An 11,183-nucleotide genomic window follows, 5' to 3' on the forward strand; every position below is an offset into this window, starting at 1 on the left:
AGGAGGTCGAGGCTGCAGTGACTTATGATTGTGCGATTGAACTCCAGCCTGGGCGACAGAGTAAGACCCTGTTTCAAAAAAAAAAAAGAAAAAAAGGCAATTCAAGCTGTACGTAGTGACTCCCTTCCAAAGAATATATTATGAAAAGAAGGGAAAAATGAGAGTGGAGAAACCTGAAAACCCTACCTCAAGGCCAACATCCATAGCGATAAGCCTTGCTGATAGCACACACCTTTGATATGATGTGATGAGAATAGGATTTTACCTCTGTGCTCTTCTTCCACAGAACAAATAACCTCTATCTAATCATGAGGAAAATAGCAGAAACATTTCAATTGAGGGACATTCTACAAAACCCCTGACCAGTACTCTTCAAAAGTGTCAGAGTCATAAGAAATAAGGAAAGTCTCGAGACACTGTCATAGCCCAGAGACTTAACAACTAAATGAAATGTGGTGTCCTGGATGGGATCCTGGACCAGAAAATAGACATTAGGTAAAAAATGAAGAAAATCGGAATGAAGGATTGACCTTAATTGATCATATTATATCCATAATAGTTAATTAATCATGATAATTATGCCCTACTAACAGAAGACGTTAACAATAGGGGTAACTGTGGATAGGGTGCATGGGAACTCTTCATACTATCTGAGGTTTTTCTATAAATTTAAAACTATTCTATAATTAAAAATATATTTTTAAAAAGGCAACTCAGCCTAGAGGTTTGCTTTATTAACTTATTTTCAAGACTCAAATTAAAAGCCATAATTATGAATATAAAACTATTGGGAAATAAAGAATTTAATATATAGCCCTTGAATATATTCTATTGACAGTCCAGGGGAAGAGATGGCAGCAAGGGGGATGCCTAAAATGAAAGGAAAGTCAAAGGTCTTATGGAGACAGCAAGAGTATGAGACTGAGACCAATTCAGGGGCACAGAGGAAAAGAGATATGCTAATCACAGATGCAAAATCTAAACAGGCATGGAACATGGGCTCAGACACTGATTCCAACGTGTAAAAGAGTAACATAAAAAACTATAGAAAATGCAATGTGCAGGCAGCATTATTTCCATTTTGTGTCTACTCTGTTTTTGCTGCTCAAGCCCAGGTTCCCACTGACTTTTTTTTTTTTTTTTTTTTTTTAAGACAGTCTCCCTCTGTCACCCAGGCTGGAATGCAGTAGTGTGATCTTGGCTCACTGCCACCTCTACCTCCCAGGCTCAAGCAGTTTTCCTGCCTCAGTCTCCTGAGTAGTTGGAATTACAGGCATGTACCACCATGCCCGGCTAATTTTTGTATTTTTAGTTGAGAAGGGGTTTCCCCATGTTGGCCAGGCTGGTCTCAAACTCCTGGCCTCAAGTGGTCCACCTGCTTTGGCTTCACAAAGTACTGGGATTACAGGCTTGAGCCACTGTGCCCAGCTCCTCAATGACATTTCATAGCTGTAGTCAAAATCCTTACTGGCCATGAAGCTGAGGGTTGTTTGTTCAAGTGGCCAGAAGTTTTGTAATTCTGCATTGCATAAGCCCTTTACAAATAATGCTTTATAGAATGATTTAAACATTCATTTGAATAAACATGACTTACAACAACTTTATAATGAAAACAATAATAAAACTGGAATCTCAACTGTTGTCTAACAAAATTAAAGGGAAATAAGAAATGAGCACTCTTGTGCTACAAGAACAGACTACTGAAAACCTCAGCTTATGCACGTAGTGTTTTAAAGTTGGAAGGGACCTTAGCTGTAATATTTAGCTTGCAGTCTTGGTAGTGTCAGGAACATATGTTAAACTGGAGTGCTGGGTGCCTGAGTTTTTCAATGCCTCTGGGCTCCCTTCACCTTTCCTTTAGGAACAAGGTAGCACACTTTTCATTATCTGTCAGGGCCTCAGTATGACTGGAACTAGTAACAGACAAAAATGTCAACAGGCTTGCATTTGAATTTGTCTTTTTAGGCAGTGATTTTATAGATTAATCATTGAAAATGACTCTTGCTTATCTATGACATGTGCTCTCAAAATATTTTGTATTTGAGCACTTTCTTTCATGGATCCTATTTAGTTTCTATTTTTCTTATTTTCTGAGATAAGAAACATATGCCCTTCCTGTGACATTTCTATGAATTTTCAGCTGCTAAATCATACTGTTGAATGGAATAACTTTTTTAAAAAATGTTTTCCTAAGCACACTGTAACTTCCCTTCTCTTTGAATCAATTCCTGGCTTGTTACATAGCATTGATGCTAAAAACTTATTTTATTTTATTCTAAGTTAGTTTCTCAATGTTTTGGATTCTGTTTTCTTTCGTTTTCTCTGGGTATGTTTTATTTTCTTTGAGTATACTATATTTTCAAGTAATTTTAAAAGTTTTTGTGTTTTCTACATGCCTAAAAATTTCATTTTACTCATTCCTGACTGATAGTTTGAATATATATAGAATTCGGGTTTAAAATAATGTTCTTTAATAACTGTTAAGACACGACTTCATTATTTTATAGCAGTTAATTTTCCGATAAGTCCGATGCCAATCTGATTCGAGTGTCTTTGTAAATATATACTTCCATCTCTCTTATATATTGAAGATAGTTTCTTTATCCTGGGATTCGGAGATTTCTTTACACTCTTTCATTTATCCTGCTTAGCATTCAAAGGACTCTTCCAATTAGAAAGTTCAAGTTTCTTCGATAATTTTGCAAGTTTTGATAAATTTTTTCTCTCTAATTTTAAAAGAGGTGCCTATTAATCTTCATGGATGGATCTTCTATTTTGCTTATTTTCCTTTTCTTTATCTTTTAGACCCATTTTACGAAAATTTCTTTGAATTTATATTCTAATCCTACATTTGTTTTATTATATTCAGTCACAATATTTTTAATTTTCAAGAACTCACTTAATCCCTGAATGTTTCTGCGTTTGTTTTATAGATTCAAGAAGTTTGGTTATTTTTCCCTGGGGATACTAACAGCTCTCTTCTGTTTCCTGATATCTTCCCCTTGGGGTTAAATGCTGGACATTTGTTCGTCTTAGGTCTTCTCTTTCATGCTAATTGCTTTGTTTATTATACCTTCTGATTCTTGGCCATCCAGTCAAATTTATAAATAAAAAAACATGTTGGTGAGCACAGTCCACTGGCTTGGCTTTCCTGTGATACTGAACATTTCTATTTCTGTACACAGGTGTCTTTGTCCATTCAGGATGCCATAAAAAAAAATGCCCTAGACTGGGTAATTTATAAACAACAGGATATGTTGTTCACAGTTCTGGAGGCTGGGAAGTCCAAGATCAAAGTCAGTTGATTTGGTGTCTGGTGAAGTCTTTTTCATCATAGATGGCACCTTCTTGCTGTGTCCTTAGAGAGTGGAAGGAGTGAACAGGCTTCCTCAGCTTCTTTTATAGGACAGGGCTCTCATGGCCTAATCACCTCCCAAAGGCATTACCTCTTAATACTATTGCATTGGAGATTAGGTCTCATTATATGAATGTTGGGAGGATACAAACATTCAAGTCATAGCAACAGGCCAATATGACAAAAGACCAGCTTATCTTGGGGTATGTGGGGTTGAAGGTGGAGACGCCTTCTTCCAAACACCCTCCATGCTGCAAAATGGGGAGCTTTGCAGCGGAGACGCATCACCCACCCCAGGAACCTTCATTCTCTCCTGGCCACTCACTCACTTGCTGTTAGGGTACAGTCCCCTGGTATTAGCTTGGAAGTCATGAACCCTGGTTGCAGTGGCCCAGAAATTGAGCAGGAAAGTCTCACTGTTTGAGTGGGGCACTGACCCACCAGCCCCTGCCCATGGACCCCTTTTCTTTCCTGTTCCTTGAGTTTCCATTCCAGGAAAAGTGGTTCTAGCCTCTCCTCTAGTCTTTCTGTGTGCCAATTAGGACAATAGCATTTTCCTCTGTAAATTTTGTTTTATCAGTATCTAATTTAATTAATTTAATTTCTGTTCTCCAGATTTAAAAAAAATGTAACTTATTTATGTTATGCTGACCTCCCTATTATTCCACCATTATTTTTTTCTTTTCTTTTACTTCTTTTTTTTTTTTTTTTTCTTTTAGACTGAGTTTTGCTCTTGTCGCCCTGGCTGGAGTACAATGCCCCGTCTCAGCTCACTGTAACATCTGCCTCCTGGGTTCAAACATTATCTTGCCTCAGCCTCCCAAGAAGCTGGGATTACAAGCATGTACCACCACACCTGGCTAATTTTTTGTATTTTTAGTAGAGATGGGGTTTCACCATGTGGGCCAGACTGGTATCAAACTCCTTAGCCTCCCAAAGTGCTGGGATTATAGGCATGAGCCACCACGCCTTGCCCACTCTTATTTTCTTAACAGAGTCTTGGATAAATTTGCTTTCCTACATCTATACTGTATTTTCAATGGAAGATTTCAAAGAAGAGAATGTAAATGGGTGTGTTCAATCCACCATCTGGAACCAGAAACCCTTTTAATTAATTCTTAGTTGTACAGTTAGCATTGAAGCATATGACTCTCCTTGGCCTGTGACTGAGAAAATGAAACATGGGTGCACTGGATACTTTAGTTAAGAGAAAAGTCTTATTGTACAGGGGTTAAAAGAATATGTTTAATTCCAGGTCCACCACTCCCTAAACTTAGCAGCGCAGGGGAACATTTCCTAAAAGTTTCTGCCTCCCTTTCCTTATTCATACAATCATGAATAATAACAATACCTCCCTCAAGGGATAGTGTGAGAGTTGTAAGAAGGCCTAGTGCCTGGCACAAAGCAAACCCGCAACAGATGCTCACTCTGTGAGTGTCTTCTCCAGTGGGATTCTGCTGTAGTTTTATTGAAAATGTGCAGCATTTTCTGATAGAAAGGTTGTTTATATCCCTTTTAATAGTCTTCCAACAAATAATCATACACAGCTAATATGAAAAATGATATAATAGGCTGGACACAGTGCCTCACACTTGCAATCCCAGCACTTTGGGAGGCAGCAGTGGAAGGAATGTGTGAAGCAGGAGTTTGGGACCCGCCTGAGCAAGACAGTGAAACCTCGTCTCTACAAAAAAATTACAAAAAATTATCTAGGTGCAGTGGCACACTCCTGTAGTCCCAGCTAGTCAGGAGGCTGAGGTGGGAGGAACCCTTGAGCCCAGGAATAAAAGGGTGCGGTGAGTGATGGTTGTGCTACTGCACTCCAGCCTGGGCAACAGAGTGAGACCTCATCTCTTAAAAAAAAAAAAAGGTATAATAAGTGACTGACATGGAGGTGAAGCAAGAACAAGGCTAGACGGAACCTTAGAGACTATCATATGCAACCACCTCATTTCAGCCATGGATCAAGGGCTAGTAGTTGGTGAGCAATGGAGCCCTAGTCCATATCTAGGTCTCCTGATGCTCATGGGCTCTTCCAGGGCACCTCCTGTTTGGCAGGCATTTTTCAGGTCCCTCTCAACAGAAAGGTATTTCTACTATCTCTGCTTTATGGAGAGAAAGCTTAGGCTCAGGGTTGAGTGTAGTGGAGAAGCCTCCTCTGTGGGGTTGAGTTTCAAAGTTAGCATACAAAGCAAAAGCTCCATGTAGTCCAGTCAGCCGAAATTCCTTCATGGAGTTGCTGCTTTGGAGACCAACATATAGGCTGCCCATAACACAACACATTTGCTCTCTCAACTTGGAATAAATCACCATTTTTTTCAACTGAGTTCCAGATAAAGCAATTGACTACTTTCAATTAGAAGGGCACGACGTATGAAAAACCCTGAGATCTGTGCAGAGGACGACAGAGTCCCATGTTCCGTCTCCTTCTTCCTCTGGGACAATCGCTTCCTAAGTGTACTAATGGGCAGCGTTTCCTTCCATTTTAAAATTCTTTCTTTCCCTTTCACAGATGCCTGGAGTTGAACTAGTGAAGTTCAGCTAGCCTAGAATGCAACCACGATGTTATTTGAAGGAACCACAGGCTGGGCACAGTGGCTCACGCCTGTAATCCCAGCACTTTACAGGCCGAGGCCGAAGAGGGCGGATCACTTGAAGGTCAGGAGATCGAGACCAGCCTGGCCAACATGGTGAAACCCTGTCTCCACTAAAATACAAAAACTTAGCTGGGTGTCGGGGCATGTGCCTGTAATCCCAGCTACTTGCAAGGCTGAAGCAGGAGAATCGCTTGATCCTGGGAGGTGGAGGTTGCAGTGAGCCGAGATCGCACCACTGTACTCCAGCCTGGGTGACAGAGTGAGACTTCATCTCAAAAAAAAAAAAAAAAAGAAGGAACCACATGGCTGATGTGGGGAGAGTTGGGTTGCACCCTACGCCAAGGACAATGTTTTTTCATGGATTCTTTCCTACCATCCCAACACAGCCCTCTAGTTCATCATGCTAGGCTGATTTAGTTCAGCTTGAGACGGAACACACGAGACTTCTGTTTTCTGGCATAAATCTCCAGACATTTATGAACCAATAATGTCCAAAGAGTACATGGGCTCTTTTGCGGCTTGGTAATTACCACTGACCTCTTTCCTGGACCCTTCTCCATAAAGAGGCCACCTCCTTGGGGCAGCTCCGCCCTCCCCTTTTCTCCAAGGCTGTAGGTGGAACAAGCAAGTTCCTAATTAGCCAGCCTGCACAGGGAAGCTTGGTGTCAGATTTTCAGGTCAGCCTTTGATGCAGGGGTAACCAGGGGAGGTGATGCATCAACTTTGATTAAAGAGCTATGATGAACCAAGATAAAAATTGACATTTAATTTTTCTCAGATTCAACTAATCTTGCAGACCAAAATTAAAGGTGAATTGTCTTCTTTTTTGGTTTGTGGGGTGAGCAATATACTCACAGAAGTGGTAAACTTGACAAAAATTTGCTATAATTTTGTTCTCAAATCATTGCTAATTAATTAAACAAGGCCTGCCATCATGAATTTGTGGAGATGCAAGGTCTCCCACTTTTTTCAACCAAATCTGTAATATTCTTCCAGTGCTCAGAAACACTCAAAGTTCGTTCACCCCAGCTGCCAGCTGAGGAACTCCATCCAAGAAGGATACTGACCACTTCGTAAGCATCTCATTTACCGCCATGCTCACCTCCCTCCTAAGCCAGTGGAAAGATGATCAGTGAAGCTTAAAAAGAAAAAAAAAAAATAGAAAAAACCCGTTCAATAGCAACACATTTAGAATAACAATGTGCTCTGAAAACCACCAAACGTGTGATTTTTTTTCTAATTAAACTGACACCCCACTTCGAAAAAAACAAAAGAAAGAAAAGAAAACAGCTTCAAGTGATAATTGTCTTTTCTTTGATTGTCAAAAGTGATATAAATAAAAGGAAAAAGGTAACTCAGTAGTCAGTAAACTAGAACACTGTTAATTATTCTTGGAACATACACCACATTGACCTGAAAGTTTTCAAGGTGGAGTGATTTACAACAGCAGTGAATCCTCTTGTTCTATTGAGAATGGTCCTCCGACAGAGCTCGCTCAGCAAGAGGACTGACGAGGAGGCTTTCCCGAAGTAGCGGAAGTAGCAGGCTTTTATCAGTAGATGGGGGTAGAGCAACACAGATGGAGCCTGGGTGTGCAGCTAGTCCGGAAAGTTCGTCCCCGAAGGTATGTGCACAAGCTTCATTGGGCATTATAGCAGGGAATAATGGAAAGACAGAGGTTGAGATCAGATAACACAATCTTTCAAGTCCGCGTCACACTGGCACATGAGATCACAGGCAAATTCAAAAAACGATTTCTTGCCAAGCTGTACATTTCATTTTGCATGCCCTTATTGAGGTAGGAAATGATACAATTATTATTTTTAGTTTTATTTTTCACTATTCTGTTATGAATCCTCTCTTTTTCCATTCTTTCTCTTGTCTTATTCTTTGCTTCTTTTCTATATTCTGCAATTCCTTTTGTAGCCATCACATCTCTTTTTTGAATGGGGTGAAGTATAACTGAATACATTTTTTAAAGCTGTAAATGTTCTTGTAGAGTGTAGGGTTATGATACCTTTTCTCTAAAGTATGGAAGGAAAGGAAATCATAGGCTGTCTTGCACAACTTGTCTATTTCCTTTGGAAGGAAATTAGATACATTGAATGGGCATGGAGGCTAAAATATATTCTAGTACTGGCTTGGTAGATAAAATACATCCTAGCATGGATATTGCATAATAGAAGTGATAACAAAATCTGTAATAAAGTCAAATGTTGAGCTTGATCATGTGCCTCAGCTCCGGGCATATTTGTGAACATTCGAGAGTTAAATGATTGATTGATTGATCGATCATTTCTTTCCAAATCCCCATTCCTCACTTCCATTGCCTCCTCCCACTCTTCCCTTATAGCAACCATGCTAAGGTATTATATATATAAAATAAATACAATATATAATATCCTATATATATATATATATCTGTTTATTAGCATGTATTGCTGTAAAAATGCATATGTATTGTTTGTGGGTATGCTTTCTAGTTTGCATAAACAGTATTAGGCTCTCGGTCTCATTCTGTTTCTCTTTTTTCCCCACTCAGTACAGTGCCTCAAAGATCTGTTTACGTTGCTGTGTGCGCCTCCCGTCTCTTGCTTCCAGTGGCGGCAGAGTATTTTATCCCACACATGATGCTTTCCAACTCCTCCAAGAGTGGCCACCTAGACTGTCTCTGGTTCTCCAGATCCCAGACTGTGCTGTGGGAATATCCTTACCCAGGTCTCCTTGTGCATTTGTGTGAGGCTCCTGGGGCTCTGACGGCAAGATCGCTGTGTCATAGGACATAGGTGTGGCGAATCTGATGGCTCTCCATGTTGGCCACACCACTTTATATTCCTACCGGCAGAGCCTGATCCTCTCTCCACATCCCTGACTTGGTGTTGTCTAAAGAACAAGGACTTTCTCTCCATTTGTCAGATTTTCTTTTAGATTTATTGTTAAAGTTTAAAAATATTATTTCTATTTAAAAATAGTAATTTTGTGTATTCCTTAAGTCAGTTCCCAGATATTTTATAATTTTTGTAGCTATCATGACTTTCTTAAAGTTACATCCTCTAGTTGTGTATTGCTTATGTGGAAAAATGCTATTAATTTTTTTGTGTGATTTTGTATTTCACTTTCTTCCTGAACAATACTAGTGATCGTAATAGCCTATCTGTTGATTCTGTTGTATTTTATTCATAAGGAACATGTTGCCTGCAGATAATGACAGTTCGCCTTTTTGTCCTAATACCGCTTCTCATTTATGTATCATTTCTTAAAACATATGCCAGGACCTCTAGTACCATAAGCAGTAGTAGTAATAATAATTCTTGTCTTAGTTTTAATTTTAAAAAGTTCAGTTTTTCCATTAATTATAATGTTTGCTATAGGCTTTGGTACATACTTTTTGTCAATTCAAGGAAGTTTCTTTCCTTTCTATTTATAGTGTACCAAAATGCTTGTTTTGTAGCTATTGAGATGATCATGTGACTTTTCTCCTTCAGTCTATTAATGAGGTACATTACATGGATAGATTTCCCGGATGCTGACCTACCCTTACATTCTTGGGAGGGATGTTGTTTTGATGACAGCAAAGCTGAATGACTCTTAGAAGAGGCCCTCAGGGTTAAATTTCTCTGACATACTGTGCTAGCGTATTCGGCAAATTATATACACATATATCGTATACATATTTACTTATTCAATTAATTTTTTTCATATACTCTGTATTGTATGCTGGACCAGATATGGGGATATGTTTTCCATTTCACCAATATTCAGAGAAAAATTTGGCCTTAAAGTGGTCAGTGGTTTCCAACGGCCATTAAACAAGACCATGGAGAAGCAACAAGGCCACTGTTGACTTTTGTCTTTGTCATAAAAGGCCTATTGTCACTTCTGTCTGTCATTTGGGGGCTGCCTGGGACACAGGTATTAGGAGCTGAATAAACCATTGTGCATCTGACTTGGGCTTCCATCGAGTTTCACAACTGATAGTATGTGGATTTGCTTGATTCATTAAGGTTTTTAAAATACAGTCTTTATTTGTTTATTGCTCAGTTGCTTTCATCATCTTGACACAGTCATAAACCAATACGAATGATAAACAAGCACTTGGTTAAATAAGTGTTTTAAAATCCCAACTGACAATGACTGAAACAAGGAAAATATAACTTATTCTCCTATGATTTTGTCCTGAGAAAAGCTCTAAACTTAATACAAACTACATGCTTGAAGGAAGCAGGGTTGCATCCTGAAGGAGATTCCAACTTGGAATATGAGCACTGAGTTGTAGATACAAATTGCGCAGTAACTAAGTGCACACACACAGAAGTATCGGATTGCATACTGTCAGGGTGGTCTTCATCCTGAAAATAGGTTTGGGAGGAAATAATAACTTAGGATACCTGAGATGAAGTAATTGGATTTTCTGATTTCTCCTCTCACCTAATTGGATGTGCAAATGATCTGTCTGCACAATGAGCTCATGCCCATGGCTGTTTCTCGCCTGCATTTATATGCGGCGAGTGTGTGCATGTGTATGAATTTACACCAAATCGTACAGGCTTTATTCTCCTGCAGTGAGATTTCAGCACCCCCAGAACAAAAAGAAAAATGGCTTCTTAATCATGATGGTCTTTGTAACATTCCCTTGCAGTTTTCTGGTAATTTTATTTGACCTGTCATTAAAGCAGAGGACAGAGATGAGGCAGTGTGTATTAAAGTGGGGATGTCACAGGAGCTTTTGCTGTGAACTGGTGTATGTGCTGCACTCAGCAGGGGCCACTTCCTTATGTATAACTGTAATATTTTTCCTGTGTGTGTTTCCCACATCCAGCATTTCAGGCATTGATTTCATTTCAGCCACTCTCCCATTGTGAGGCTGCTAAGTATAGGCTAGATTCCGATCTTATGGGAAAATCTCTCTATGGTCCGGAATCCTTTTAGGGATTAGCCTGTCAACAAATGTCATTCCAGATTTCCATGTAGACTGAACTAAACTAAAGCATAAGTTTGCCTCATTGATCCGTGATTATTCTTTCCTTTTTCACTTTATGATGGTTCCAGCTTTGGGAAGATCTAACCAAGCCAGAAGGGCTAGGGTGAGGGGAGTCAGAGAGGCTTCTTGTAAATGCAACCTTTTATCTGAGTCTTAGAGGAAGAACCAGGGTTGGTCTAGGGAAGAAGGAGAAAGGGTGCTCCAGGCAGAGAAGATAGCAAGGTCAAAGGCTTAAAGGTGTGACAGCAGG

The sequence above is a fragment of the Trachypithecus francoisi genome, unplaced genomic scaffold (assembly GCF_009764315.1).
Source record: "Trachypithecus francoisi isolate TF-2019V2 unplaced genomic scaffold, Tfra_2.0 Lachesis_group3, whole genome shotgun sequence".
Lineage (NCBI taxonomy): Eukaryota > Metazoa > Chordata > Mammalia > Primates > Cercopithecidae > Trachypithecus > Trachypithecus francoisi.